Source organism: Cygnus olor, chromosome 5 (genome assembly GCF_009769625.2).
Source record: "Cygnus olor isolate bCygOlo1 chromosome 5, bCygOlo1.pri.v2, whole genome shotgun sequence".
Lineage (NCBI taxonomy): Eukaryota > Metazoa > Chordata > Aves > Anseriformes > Anatidae > Cygnus > Cygnus olor.
Window position 1 is genome coordinate 24455000 of NC_049173.1, and position 13754 is coordinate 24468753.

Below are 13754 nucleotides of genomic sequence, written 5' to 3' on the forward strand. Positions count from 1 at the left end.
CAGAGGGGATCAAGCTGGCTAATGGTGTCCATGGGTGAGGGGCTGCTTCAGGTCTCCGGGCCTCTTGCTGAGGCTCCCTGCAGAGGGGAAAGGGTGAGCTCTGCCTGTGGCCTTGCAGGGTGCCCAACTGAACCCAGGTCCTGTGAGATCCTGGGAAGAGGCAGCGTTCTGCACCAGGGCTCGCAGACTGCTGTGAGGCTTCTGGAAAACGGGCACAAGCAACTGGTAAAGCCAGAGGGTATTTTAAGGAATCCTGTATGTACATTAAGAATGCAGTTGGTGCAGTTAGGTTTTAATCTCCCTGTGTACTACCTGACTCTTACTCTGAGCTGCAGGTGTTGATGCTGCTTGTGTTTCCCTGTACTGCCAAGAGGGCTGGATGAAAAGAGAAAGAGGAGATGTCTGAGACTTTTGTGTCTTCTTAAGTTGTACAAGAGGCTTTCAGATTGCAGGGTGGAAACAATGTGTGTGCAAGTGCAGGCTGACAAACAACTTAGTAAGCTTTCAGCTGCTAACCTTTAGAGGCTGTACTGAATTGCTGTGATTCTCTGAGCTTGAGCCACTCCCAGCTCAGATGAAAAATGCTGCATTTACCACTAGTTTTCCTTGGACTTTTTTTTTTTTTTTAAGATTAAGGATTAAAATCTTAATTTTTAAGCTTGAGTAAATTCTGCAAAGTATTTGTGTCTGTTAGCATTGCTGCCTATGAAGCTACGAAAACAGCATTTCCTGAGCTGTACAGATATTTAGCCCATCGTCGGACCGCATAGCATTGGCTCTCTACATGTAGTCCAACATGTAACTTGGCAGATGCTATTAGAGATTGTGAAACTAGCATCTAGCCTTGATTCTGGCTGTCAAGCCCTGAGTGCTGGCTAAAGAAGAGAGTGAGCAGTATATGTGAGGTTTGGGGATTGCCTCTGGTATTGTACTGGGTGGTGGCATTATTTAGAAGCTCCCTGCAGGAACAGGTCATCTTATTCTTGACTCAGAGAGGGCAGATAAAGCAGTGGTGTCATGAAGAATCCAGAGACTGAAGTCCTAGCATCCCCTGGAAATTTGTGGTTGTGAGTCTAGAGCTGGGGTCAGGGCACTAAAAGGCGAACGACTTGTCTGCAGTCTGGCATGACCAAAATGATGCACAGCAAACCACGTGGACGTGTCTTTATGTGCCATGACCAGTATTTCTCGTGGGAATAGGGCCAAGCTGAGGCTGGCATTTTCAGAAACACGATCCCTTTGGGTGTGAAGGAGAGCTTGGTGTACTGGATGACTTCAGCATGAAGTAGGTTCTAAGGTTTCTGCCCCTCATGGCAGGATGTGTGATACCATCTGGCTGCCCGCGCTGGCTGCCCTGGTCACTAGTTTATTGTGATCTTTTGGAGAGGGAGCGGTGACAGTGACCTGCTGCTGAATCCACAGCCTCCATTTGTCCTGGCATGGGCTTGGGGTGGGGAGAGAAATCATGCCTATGCACTTCATGCCGGAATCCTACATGCCCCAGCACGTCTTCAGTAATAGCAACTACTTGCCTGATGTCTCAGGATCCCTGGTTCTACACTCGGCCACTTGACAAGGTAGCTGTGCTGCTTGGGAAACTGGGGTTTGTGCGTTCAGTTCCTCTGCCAAGCTTTGTTTGCCTTAATTGTAGAACTACTGAGAAGGAATTTCTTCCGATACCTGAACGAGTGAAGCACATGCTTTATTTGGATAGATTTTATTTTTTTTTGCTCTTTCAACTGACCAACTCAGCTATAACGTTATGAACCAAGCAGTAATTCCTTGTTCCCGTAGTGAATATGTACGCTTTATGTTTTTGGCTGTTCTGCTACCATCTTGTGTCTGACTGGCACATGAGAAAAAAGTTCAAACGTGATTATGGGAACTATAAAAGAAAAACACTTACGGGAAACATTGCAGTCCACCAGAACCTCAGTATGTCTTGGCATAAGCCTTCCGGTGCACAATCTGCAATTTTAGAATCTTCCTGTTAAACTCTCTTCTTATTTGTGCTTTGTGGTTTTTCTTTGCTTTTCTCTTCTCTATTTTTTTTTTCATTGAATGCGTGAGAAACCCTAATCTCTGCTCTCAAGAGCACGGAACTTGATTGTAGGAGGGAGGTGTTGCTGCATGAATGTGTTCATTTTTAGACATAATTTGCTATAACTTTTTTTTGCAGTAAAACAAAACAGCTGTAGCTGAAGTTCACCCAAAATTCCTGATCGGTCTTTTCCAGCTACCCTTCTGCTGGGATGGCGTGCTACAAAGTATGCTGGGGCGTGGGCAGTTGCACACTGGGTTGGAAATGGGGAGCGAGGCTGAGAGCCAAGCTGTTCTTGGGACAAGCTGCAGTGAATACAGACAAAGGAAGCAGGGCTCTTGTACCAGATGAGGGATGGAGAAACTAGAATTGGCCTAAGGCTGCTCCAGGGTTTTCTGTGAGGCATGTGAAGGCCAGAGTGAATTTGGGTGTTTTTTTGGGGGGGAGTGACTCTGCAGTGGCCAAAACCACATTCTTCTCTCCCTCTTGAGGCAACTCTCTGATAAGCTGTGAGAAGTGTGTTGGCCCGTACCCATCCCTTAATTTAGGGATTTATGCTAGCATAATGCTGAAGCCCTGTAAACTGATGCAATTGTCTAAGTAATCTTAGAAATCCAATCTCTTACCAGCATGAACAGCTGCCTGGGGCTCTCTTGTGCTTCGGTAGCTGAAGCGTGAGGTTGCCGTGCGATGGAGTAGTGCCACTCGCTGCAGTGGCTGAAGAGACACAGGGAAAGAGATCTCTCTCCGGTCCTCTCGGAGGATGAAGAAAGCAGGGCCAGGAGGCTCAGATGTGTCCAGAGAAGCAGTTTGCTGTTTAGAGGCTAGATGAGAGTTGCGGAAACCTTTGTTGCTGGTGGGGAACAGCCTCGGACATTCATGTAGGGAACACTGGCAGCCACCTTATCACTAGCTTGTGATTAGGGCAGTTGGCAGTGCTACGTAGCCTCATAGGCCCTTCTAATACGTGGGAACAGCATGCGATATGCTGGTAGCAACTGCTGAAACTAAAAATTATAGCATGAAAATATCACCCTGGTGTCTTCTAGTAAGACACAGTCTTTGTGCTGTGTGTCCGGCCCATCGATGAGCACCCTGGACCACTCTCTCGGATGCTAACCAGTGCTGTCTTATCTCCTTCTCATCCCCGTCTTCCCCTCTGTCTCTGCCCTTTGTCTCCGACTCGCCCCCACCCCGAGGAGCTGACAGTCTCCTGACGGCGCCCTGTTTGGGACGGGGGCTCCAAGGGAGAGAAGTGGAAGGACTGGGCAGATGCCGGCTGGTCTGGCAACGAGCCTTTTCCCTGAGCTGCGGGGACCAGCAGCCAGGTGACAGCGAGGTGACAGCGAGGTGGCAGCCCGGCGCTGTCGGTGACTGCAGCTGCTTGGCCACCAGAGGGGGACCGATAGTCGCCTTGAGCTCTTGAAACCCCGCGGGTTGGGTTCCCGGTGCCTTTTTATTTATTCACCTATTTTCAGCCAGCCTCTTGGTCTAGCAGAGGGGTTGGCCGGCAGATTTTCTTGCTCTAACCCTCAGCTTGGAGTGTATGGGAAGCCAGCACCCAGGAAGCATCCCCTCGTCCAGCACCAGAACCTGCTGCACCTCTCCTCCTTGCCCTTTTGTTTTCCAACAGGCAACACATGAAAATGCATGGGAGGAAGCTGGATTTACGAGTGTGTGATTAACCTGCAGCAGGCTCTCTCTCTCAGGAGGCTCAGGACAAATAGCTCAGCAAGAATAATGTGCTTGATACGAACAAACACCAGCAGTAACACTAACCAGATTAGATGCGTTCCCTCAGGCTTTTGGACGCACATTAGTCATCTGCATGAGGGGGGAGAGGGAGCTTTAACACATGGACAAAGGAAGCGTAATTGAGTTTATACACAGAGAGCTGATGTTCTCCTTTTAGGGCTCATTATAATTAAATGGACTTCTCTATTAGCTGCAGGCACCGCTACCCTTTCCGGAGAGCCTGTGGGAATGGAAGCAGACCTAACTCCGTTGGTGCTGACCGATCTGCATGTGGGCACCGCAAAGAGCAGAGGGAAAGGCACCAGGCCTGACAGCAGCGGGAAGGAAGGGGGTAGGATGGTGATGTTGCACCTGAGGCACCTTCAGACTCCAGAAACGCTTATCAATCAGAAAGCTTCTGTCGGTCTGCATTTCTCAGCCGCACACCCATCTCTGCTCCTCAGGTGCTGGGTTCAGCGTTGGAGGCCTGGGGTTGTGTGAAGGACCAGACAGAGGCTCGGATGCTGCTACGAGGCTGTGGTGTTGAAGCAGAAGCCTATAAAAGGATAAGAGGGTGCAGAGGAAATGCACAGCTCCTGCCGATCCCTTTGTCTTGTCGAACAAGGTCAAAGCGGCTGCCAGCAGGGATTGAAAGGCAAGGAGCACGTGGCTGAGCAGAGCTGTCTGCTCCACAGATGGACTGAGGAAAGTGAGAGCTTTCCTCCCTGTCCTCCTAAGGGAGGATAAAAGGGTGCAACATGGATGTGGATAATGAAAACACCCATGGTTAAATAAGATTTAAAGCAAACAAACCTTCCTGCTTCAGGGCCAAACCCTGCCTCTGACGGACAGGAGTTAAAAGCAGCTTTCTCTCTGCTTCCTCTTGCCTCCCTTGAAGCAAGCCCAGGATGCTAACCTGGAGGAGTGTTTGGCAGCTGGTGGCTCCAGGCAGGAAGAGGACAGCAGAATCTGCTTTAATCCTGTCATAGTTCTCAAGATAATTAGGATCAAGCTAATTTAATACTTGAATAAGGAACAGGCAGATCCTTCACGGAACTGGGTGTTAACAGCTTTCCAGAAACCCTCTTCCCTCTAGGGAAGGGCCACCCGCAGCATCCTGCTGGGCCTGTAAGAGGGGGCTCTCCCTTGTGCCCTGCGGTCCTGGGGGGTGCTGGCATCTGTGTGTCACTCTGCAGCCCAGGAGTCTTTGGCACGTTTGCAGAGTGTCTGGGTGTCTGCTGCCTTAGCTGAATTTCATCAGTGTTGTTCTGTCACCCGGACAAGTTCCTGTGTAGTCCTCTCCGGGCTGCTGGGTGGATGAGAGGCGCTGACGCAGCCAGGGCCTGGGAGGGAGCTGTGTGGCGGTGCCGTGTCAGCAAGCCCCACACCTGTGTTTTTGCACGCCCAGGGCTGGCAGGCTTACAGCAGGGAGAGCGTGTGCTGCTCCACACAGACCATGTCCGCTCCGTGCCCTCCTCGAACCACCAACCCTGCTTGCAGGCACAAGAGCACACTTTTTCCTCCGTGGCCTCGGCCTAGCACAGGCTCAGGGAGTCAAGGAGGGCTGTATGCTGAAAACCGTCCTCAGCAAGCCCAATGGCTATGGATGCAGTTGTCATTTCTTCTCTGCCTCCTCACCTTCATTGTTCCCCCTGCGTCTCGTCCCCTGTCCTGTTCTCCACTGCTCCTTCTCTGCTCTGTTTGTCACTGTGGCCCTGGGGAAGATGAAGTGCCCTGGTGCAGTCTGGCTTGGCCTTCCTTCCCCAGAAACCTGCGCGGGGGGGGTGCCCGCCCCAGTTTTCTCTGGCTGCCTTTTGCCTTCCCAATCAGTCATGGTAATTTACCCTGGCACAGTTTGGCAGGGGCTGTACCTTGGCATAATGAGCAACCAGGGTCAGCTGTCAGCCTCTGAGCCATGAGCCTAATGCAACAGAACAGATGTAGGTATTTTTTCCAAGTTTTCTCTGGGCAGCAGGATTAAAGTCTCTGTTCTCAGCTGGGGTTCCCAGTGTAGTCACTTCCCTCTGCGTTACACAACACCCTATTAAGACAAACAGCACAAACATGTTCATTGGGATCCCTTCCCCCAACCCCAGAAGGCCAAGGAACAAAGACGAGGAGGTTTTCAAAGGCTGAGGAGCTGCCTCTTTGGTCCAGGAGCCCTGAGATAATCCTGCTCGGACATCCCCCTGCGAAAGCACACTGCAGCTCTCTGCTCATCTCCATCCTTGTGGGGGTGAGGGGTAAAAGAGCAGTGGGGTCATGTTCTGCTTAATCCACCGGGCTGCGTGCAAACCTGGGCGGGTATAAATGGGGGAGAAACTGGTGTAGCACCATCCCCACCATGCCTGGTGTCCGTGCCTGCTCTGCCTGCTGAGGTGGAGGCTTCTGACTGCGTGTGTGTGTGCATGAGCCCAGCAAAAGACAGTAATGAGAAGGGTTTTCTCAGTGCTAGCAAGGCAGACAGAGTTACAGTGTGGTCCAGACACACTTTCTGGCTTGAGGTCAAAGGTGCCGTGCCACGTCGAGGCTCTGGTGCTTTTCTGCTGGACACAAAGCTACCTTAGGGACATGGTGTGTGCTCTGTAGCCGACTGAAGTGGCTGGTCACAGAGGGGGACTGCGGGCACCCTTGGTGAGACAGAGAGGGCTTCCCCAGCAGCCCAAGGGGAGCATTCAAGTTCTTGTGAGCACACACAGAACAAGGATCTGCTGCCGCTGTACACCAGTTACTCGCTTTATTGACAGAAGACCATAAATGAACAAGGGAATTAATTAGGTCCGCAGCAGGCCAGGTTGGATGCCTGCAGGGCTGAGAAGGCTGGAGCTGGTTCAAAGGCACAGGGGGAGCAGAAGGCCCTGGAGATCTGTGTAGCAAACAAAGGTGCTGCTGGTTCTCCCTCTTGGGGAGCGCTGTGAAAAAACGTCTCTGACCAGAAGGACAGTCCGCAGGAGGGGGAGAGACCAGTTCCTGGCAGCATCTGTTTGTTCAGGCCTCGGATGAAGGACTTAAGCAGCTTGTTAATTCGCTCCTTGTCCAGCTGCAGGCTTAGTCACTGTGAGCGGGCCTCCAGGGCAGCCCGTGCTGTTGTGAGCCAGCTCCTGCAGCCCTGGTACTTTCCGTGTGCTGGACGAGCCAGTGAGGCAGCGGTGGAGCCGGGGGGCGTGTTGCAGCTGTCTGGCCCAGCTCTAGTAAAGCGCTCGCAGCAGGTCCTTTCCATCTGCCTTGGCCCAAGAGTGACCCTTGCAAACCTCCTCTCCCCTGCGGTCGCCTCAGCAGATGGTGGGAAGGCAGACAGGGAGGAGATCTCCGAAGCTGGAGTGATAGAGGCCTGGCCCAGTGGCACCTCTCGCCCTCGCACCCACGGGTATTGGGTTGTCACGGTGCCACCTAACCCCTGAGCCATGGCCTCCGTGTGCCTTCTCCCAGCCCTCCAAGCACCTCACGCTCCAGTCTCTGGATCTTGGTGAAGGCTCTGGATGGTGTCCAGCTGGAAGGAGCCTGCCCCAGCTCCACAAGCAGAGTAGGAAGGGGCACCCGCATGGTGAGGGGAGCTCAGCACAGTGAGAGCTGAGGAACAGTTATGCTCTAGGTGACGTGTTGGTGGGGTCTTGGAGCCTATGAGTCTGGGAGGGGTGTGCTCAGCTGCTGTGCATCGCTGCAAGCCATTTTGGGCAGCTGATTTCTTGACACCCTGTCTAGCCCCACGTGTTAGATCCTGGATGCAGAAAATCTGCTTTGGGAGCTGTGCAGGGAGTCGTTTTCTCACCTAAAATTTTACTAGCCTGCAGGAGCTCAAGGAGGTGGAGCAACACGCTTGGCCCACTGTGGAGGAAGCTTCAGCTCAGCAAAGGGTATTTGGGACAGCTGAGCTGTGGATCACCCGCCAGGCTGCACCAGCTGCTCTGGAGTCAAAATTCAAACCACAACCAGACTTGGTCCTGATTCCAGACTTTTCCTTCACCTCATTAGTTAGCGGCTTCGGATGCAAATTCTGTGGCCGGTACATGAAGGCCTGGCTAGCGTGCAGGGCTCCTGTCCAGCTGCCCTCTTTCGATCCTCCTCCCCGACGGGCCTGGCTGGACGCAAGAATTGCAAAGGTCTTGGAGGGAATTTGAGGGGTGTCCAGGTCATAGCGTTCAGCGTTGTTGCACTTTCTCTCCAGGTGGCAGCAGTGGTTGACTTGGACAGAGGGCAGTCCTTTCCCAAACGCAAGTCAGACAGGCGTGTCCCAGTGCAATGCAGAGGTGCAAGGTTTGATTTGCAGAGGCAGTTTGCCCCCCTTTGTACGATGTACGATGCAGACAGCTTGTGACAGATGACCCTGCCTCCTGCAAAACATTTTGTGCAAGCAGCGTGGACAAGGAGCAAGAAACATCCTGAAAAGGAATAGCAGGATGGTGGAGAGAAGCTTGGAAAGGTTGTCGGGCCCTTACAAATGCAAAGATGACTAGGGGCCATGTAGAGGGGCTCCACTGTAATGTTTGGTACCATGCCCAGCCTGAACCTCTAGCACCATTTAGTAGGCTGGACCAGCCTTGGACTCTGTCTTGTTTGGCTAGATGGAAGTAATTGTCATTGTGTCCTGAGTACAGTACTGCTGTCAGTCTTTAATTCCTCCAATGAGGTGCTGCAAGCAGATATACATGTGCTGTAGCTGTGCTTTAGATTTGGATTCGCCTCTGGGGACAAGCAGTGATAAGTGTTAAGAGCTGTTTAGATCCCAAACTGTTGTTTCTGAATCAGCTTCCAGCAAGAGCAGAAGACATGAGGGCGAGGAAGCAGCCGCTTCCCCTGCCAGGAGCATCCTGCTGGGACGAGAGGCACCCTGAGCTCTCCATGCCCTCTCAGCAGCTTGGGTTAATGGCCAGGCTGATGCTGGTGGTAGCATTTCCCCACAACTGTTAGCTGGGTTTGCCCTTGTTCAGTGCCTGCCCCCGGGATTTTGCCTGTCAGCTGCAGGGGCAGGTTTGGGTCTGTCGAGGCAGTTCCCCTGTGGAAAGAGGCTGCTGTGATTAATGACCAGTGATGAATGAGAGGGAAAGGGGTAGGAGGAGAGAACTGCCAAGGCTTTAACTCCACTGGGTGCAAAGGTTCAGCCTGCTTTGGATCTGCCGGCAGGAGGGGAAGGCGCGTCCAGGTCCTCAGCCAGCCGGGGTGTTAACAAGCGAGAGGTGAGCCTGGGTGATTAGGATGTCCACGGCTGCGTTGCATAAATCAGACTTGGAGCGCCAGAAAAAGTCTCCAGGGTGATGAAATGTCTAAGTGTCATCAGCTCTGCAGAGATAATTAGAACCAGAAAAGCACCGGGAGGTAAAATGGCACAGATCAGTGAAAACAGGCTTGTGGGCTAGGGATCCTTGTGGATCTGCACTGACTGCAGGCTGGTGGGGGGGAGATGGCCGTGGGGGAGTCTGGGTGTTTATGGAGGAGTTGTAGGGGTTAATCCTCCTCAATCTTGGAGACAACCAGCTCTGAAAGAGGAAAGTCTTCCTGCCAAATGTGATTCCCTGCTTATTCAGATGCCTTGAACAGAAAGCGAGGAATGGAGGGAAACGGCAGGGATCCACTCTTGCTCTGCTTGTGCAGTCGGTGCGAGGGAGGGGGACCGCCCTGCCTAACTCTGGGCTTAGCCTCTGTGAACTGTAAATCCCAGCCCTGTAACGTGGGGGTTGGTGTCATACTGGAGGAGCCCTGCTGGGTGCCAGGAGGCTGTGCGGGACCTTAGGCTGAGCAGAGGCACAGTGTGGGTACAATGTCCTCAGGAGCCACCAGCATCTCCTGAGTGGTGACCACACTCGCTGAAGCCAAAAAGCTGACAGCCTCCTGGGTTAGAGGTTAGAGGAGGGTGAACAGTGCAGGAGCAGGTTGTCCAGAGGAGTTAAGGAGGCCCAGTCCTAGGAGATGTTCAAAACCCATCCAGACACACCCTGCTCTGGCTGACCCTGCTCTGAGGACAGGTCTGACCGGACCATCCCCAGAGGTCCTGTCCCACCTTCAGTCAGTCGGGGACTGTGGGAGGGAGTGCTGGCAGCTGCAGCTCCTCCGCTGCCAGCACCACCTGCTTGTCCAGCTGCGGCACGGAGGCTCGTGGCTGGCCGTGGTGAGGACAGGAGCTGCTATTTCCAGTGGCTTGGTGGTGGTCGTGAGGAAGACACTGCATGTCCTTATGGAGCCATCACAAAGCCAATCCCTCTCAGGAGAGCCTCATGCGGGGCCATGGCTGGTGCTGGCTGAGCCCTGTGGAGCAGGATTGCTCCCAGGCAAGTCACCGTGCTGCTGGAAGCCACCTGAGCTGTGCAGACAGGCTCAGAGCTGAGCTGCTGCAACACGTCCGCCTCCAGGCGCTGTGGTGGTGAAGCTGTTCTGCTTTGAAGCCTCCTTGAAGGAGGCAAGGCTGTGAAGCAATGTGGAAGTTAAACACCAGCAGCCACTTGAGCATCTTTGACGTCAGGTCTGACTGGCTGGTGGCAGCAGCAGGGTTATTTTGCAAAATAGCCATGAAGTATCTGGCAGGGTTTTGTTTTTCTACCTGCCTCCTTGCTGGTGCCCCAAAGATTTGCAGTGGAGGGCAAATGTTTGCTCTCTCTCCCCCTGTACCTGCCTGTGCCCAAGTGCTTGCTGATGCTGTGTTCCCAGCTCGGGAGGAGCTCTTTGCTGGCTGTGAAATCTCTGCCTGGATTAAGTGTCAAAAGGCAAGTCCTTGGCTTTTGGGAAGAGCACACTTGACCTTTGACTCCTTAGAGCTGCGCTCTCCCTTGGGAGGAAGTGTTGGTTCAGCCCCCGAACAAAGCACTGGCTGTCATGAGCATGACCTGCCCACCCTGGCAGTGACAGACTGGGCTGGGGTCAGATTTGTGCTCCGGTGAGGAGGAAGAGACAGAAGACCCCATGACCTGGAAGCTTAGAGGTGACCAGCTCAACTTACTGAGAAATGCAAAGCTACGTGGCCTCCTGCGTCGGTCACAATACACGGTCTGGGCAGATGGGCCACTGGCACATCCAGGTGTGAGAAGGGAAGCTGCTTGGTAAGATCCAAATGGTGTTTTGAATCCCCTTCCTCTCCTTATTTTCCAACCCATTCTCGTCTGTTTTGTTTTGCAGCACCTCTCTCCTTGAATTCCTGCTAACATCTTTGCAGCTTCTCCAGGTTCCACTGAAGATGTCCGCAGTAGCAAACTTGGCCCTAGCATGGACTTAAGACAACATTACATGTGGTCTGTGGTAGGTGCAGCTAAACATACTTGCTTTCACTAAACAATGACATGCATACTGCTCTCACCCGAATCCAGACTTTTTCTCCTGCAGTATGCCCTTTGCTCGATATAACTTGGCTTGTTGTAACGCCAGAGGGCCCAGCAAGGATGTGGGCAAACACAGTGTGGGTGTGTGGGATGGTTTCTTTTCCATTTCGTCCCTGAGGGCCAAAGCTAGGCGGTTTATCTGAGATCGCAGAGGAAGCCTGCATCAGAGCCAGGGCTGAGCTCAGGTGCCAGTGTCAGCACCCTGGGGCACTGCCCCACCCCCCTTGCCATGGGCTTGGTGTAGAAGTTGTCAGCTCTCCCTGTGCTGATGCTTTTCCATGCACTCCCCTGAGTCAGGTTGCACTTATATCCAAGCTTATTTGGGACCCCTGCAGCTCAATATTACTGAGAGCATGTGGAGCTGAGAGGGAAGAGATTTACTCACGCGGGGCTGATAAAAGAATCCAGGTCTGCCCAAGCCTCCAAAACGCTGTAAAATTGTTTTAAATATGCTTACAGTCAGCTGGAAGAGAAGTGAGGGCGCTGGTCCATTGTGAAATAACGTCTCCTTTTGTGCCATCTTTGCCAGTTCCCGTAGGTATTTGTGCAGTGCTCAGCCACTGGGGAAGAGGAGTGGTCCAGGAGGAGAGCATGGCAGTCGGCACTGTGGGATAGGGACCTTTCCTTCACCTGCATGGGGACCAGCAAAACAGGAGGTGAGTGCAGACCCTGCCAGCTGCCATCCAGCTTTCTGCAGGGTGTGGATGAGGGGAGGAGCAGTATCTGTACCCTCTGTACCTGGTGTTGCTCTGCTTTACTACCAGGAGAAGGATTGTTCATCAGCTGCTGTGAACCTGGACCTAGGACAGATGAAAATTTTGTGGCAAGCAACAACCACTACATAACCAAAGCCCTCCCGCACGCTGGGGGCAGAGCTCTCTCCTGCTCCGGCAGCTTATGGGTCTTCTGCACCTCCTGCCTCCGTGTCCATCACACCCCAGAGGATCAGCTGTGCTTCTGTTGGCAGGGGACGGCTGGAAAGAGACCGAAATCAGGGCATTTTGCTGTGCGTTTGCGTGGGAGGTCTGCTGTTAGCATGGGCGTGAGAGCTGCACATCTGAGAAACCAATACAAGGAGAGGGGCCGCGCACGTGAAGCGGCTCAGGGCAGCGGGCCACGTTCCTCCTTTAGATCTGCTCGGTGCTGACAAACCCATTAGTGGCAGCTCGATGCCGCTGCAGAGCAGGACTTTGCTGAGAGCGAGAGCCCCGTGGGCTGCCGATGGCGTCTGAGCCTGGCACAGGACCGAGCCGCCAGAGCCTGTCCTCCATGGTGCGCAGAGCGGCCTCACGGCAGCGTTTTGGGGAGCTCTTGGCCTAGGCCCGGGATGGGCACTGCTGAGTCAGTTCCCTTCCCCATTCCCCTCCTAGAGCCTTGCTGACATGGCTTCCTGGACCAGTGCTGTCAGGAAGAGGCGGTTTGGTTTTTGGGGAGGGTGTGTGCATGTGTGCGGCCTGGCCTGGCCCACGAGGGCGTGAGAAGGGCAAGGAACCATCCGTCCAGGCCAGCTGCTTCCTCCACTAGAGCACCGAGACAGAGCGCTGCCATACCCAGACTGTTTGGAAACATGTTGATAAACTTCCAAACGTCTCTTTCACAATCCAGATGTGCTCGCCTTGGCTGTAAACCCTCATCTGAAGAACAGGTGTGCTATAATGTTTCTAACAGTGGCCCCAAAGCCAGCTGGAGGCTTGAGCTGAGTGGGGGCCAAGGGGCTGGTGCCATATAGGATATGGATACCGGGGCAGGGACAGGTGAGGCGGTGAGCTGTAGGTCAGCCGTAGTTCACAGCAGCCTGGAGTCAGACTGAGGGAAGGCAGGGAAGGTGCCAGAACATCCTCCAGCCCCCAGTCTCTGCTCAGCAGCATCAGAGCCGTCTTGGGAGAGGCTGCCGCAGTTGTATGGGCAAGCTGGGTGCATCCATGGGGTGCGCCAGCCCTTGGTTGGCTCTGTCCTGGTGAGGAAGCACGGGGCTGGAGCTGGCCACCAGCCTTGGTGGTATTTTCTGTGGTTTCCCTCCGCCTCTCCAGTGGCTGTCTGCTCCCACCAGCTCCCGGCCGGCTCCGCTGGAAACACTGAAATGGGGCAGGTGCTTCCTTGAGCCAACCTTCAAGTGTGCCTTGGATCTGGAAAGCAGACATCCTACCCGGGGTGAGGAAAGGTTCCTTGTTCTCTGCCTGGAGTGGCCCCTGTCCCTGTGGGAGGAGGATGCTACCTCATCCAGAGCTTCTTGCTCTGCTCAGGAGGTGGTGACCTGATGTGGTGCAGCACGGAAAGCTGCTTTCCTCCTCTCCTCTGCACTTGCCCTACGTTTATTTTCTTGTTAAACTCTCATTCCTCATTATTCTTGTTTCCAGTAAAAACCTGGGCCTCGCTGCAGGCTCTACGAGCGTGTGCCACACCTGCGCGTGGAGTGGGTGACAGCAGAGGCAGCGTGGCAGCTGGTGAGGGGGCTTCTGGAGCTGTGATGCCACTGGAGAGCTGGATTCCCAGCCTGTGAAGTCATAGCTGGGAAATTGGGTACTCAGCCTAATCCCAATAATTACCCAATGGGACTGTAAAGTGTAAATGAACTAGCCTATTGCCTGATGACTGACTACTTGAGCTCTAACACACGCCACCTAATAATTGGCGCTTTCTGCAGTTCTCTAAGATTCACTTATTAATAAGCTATT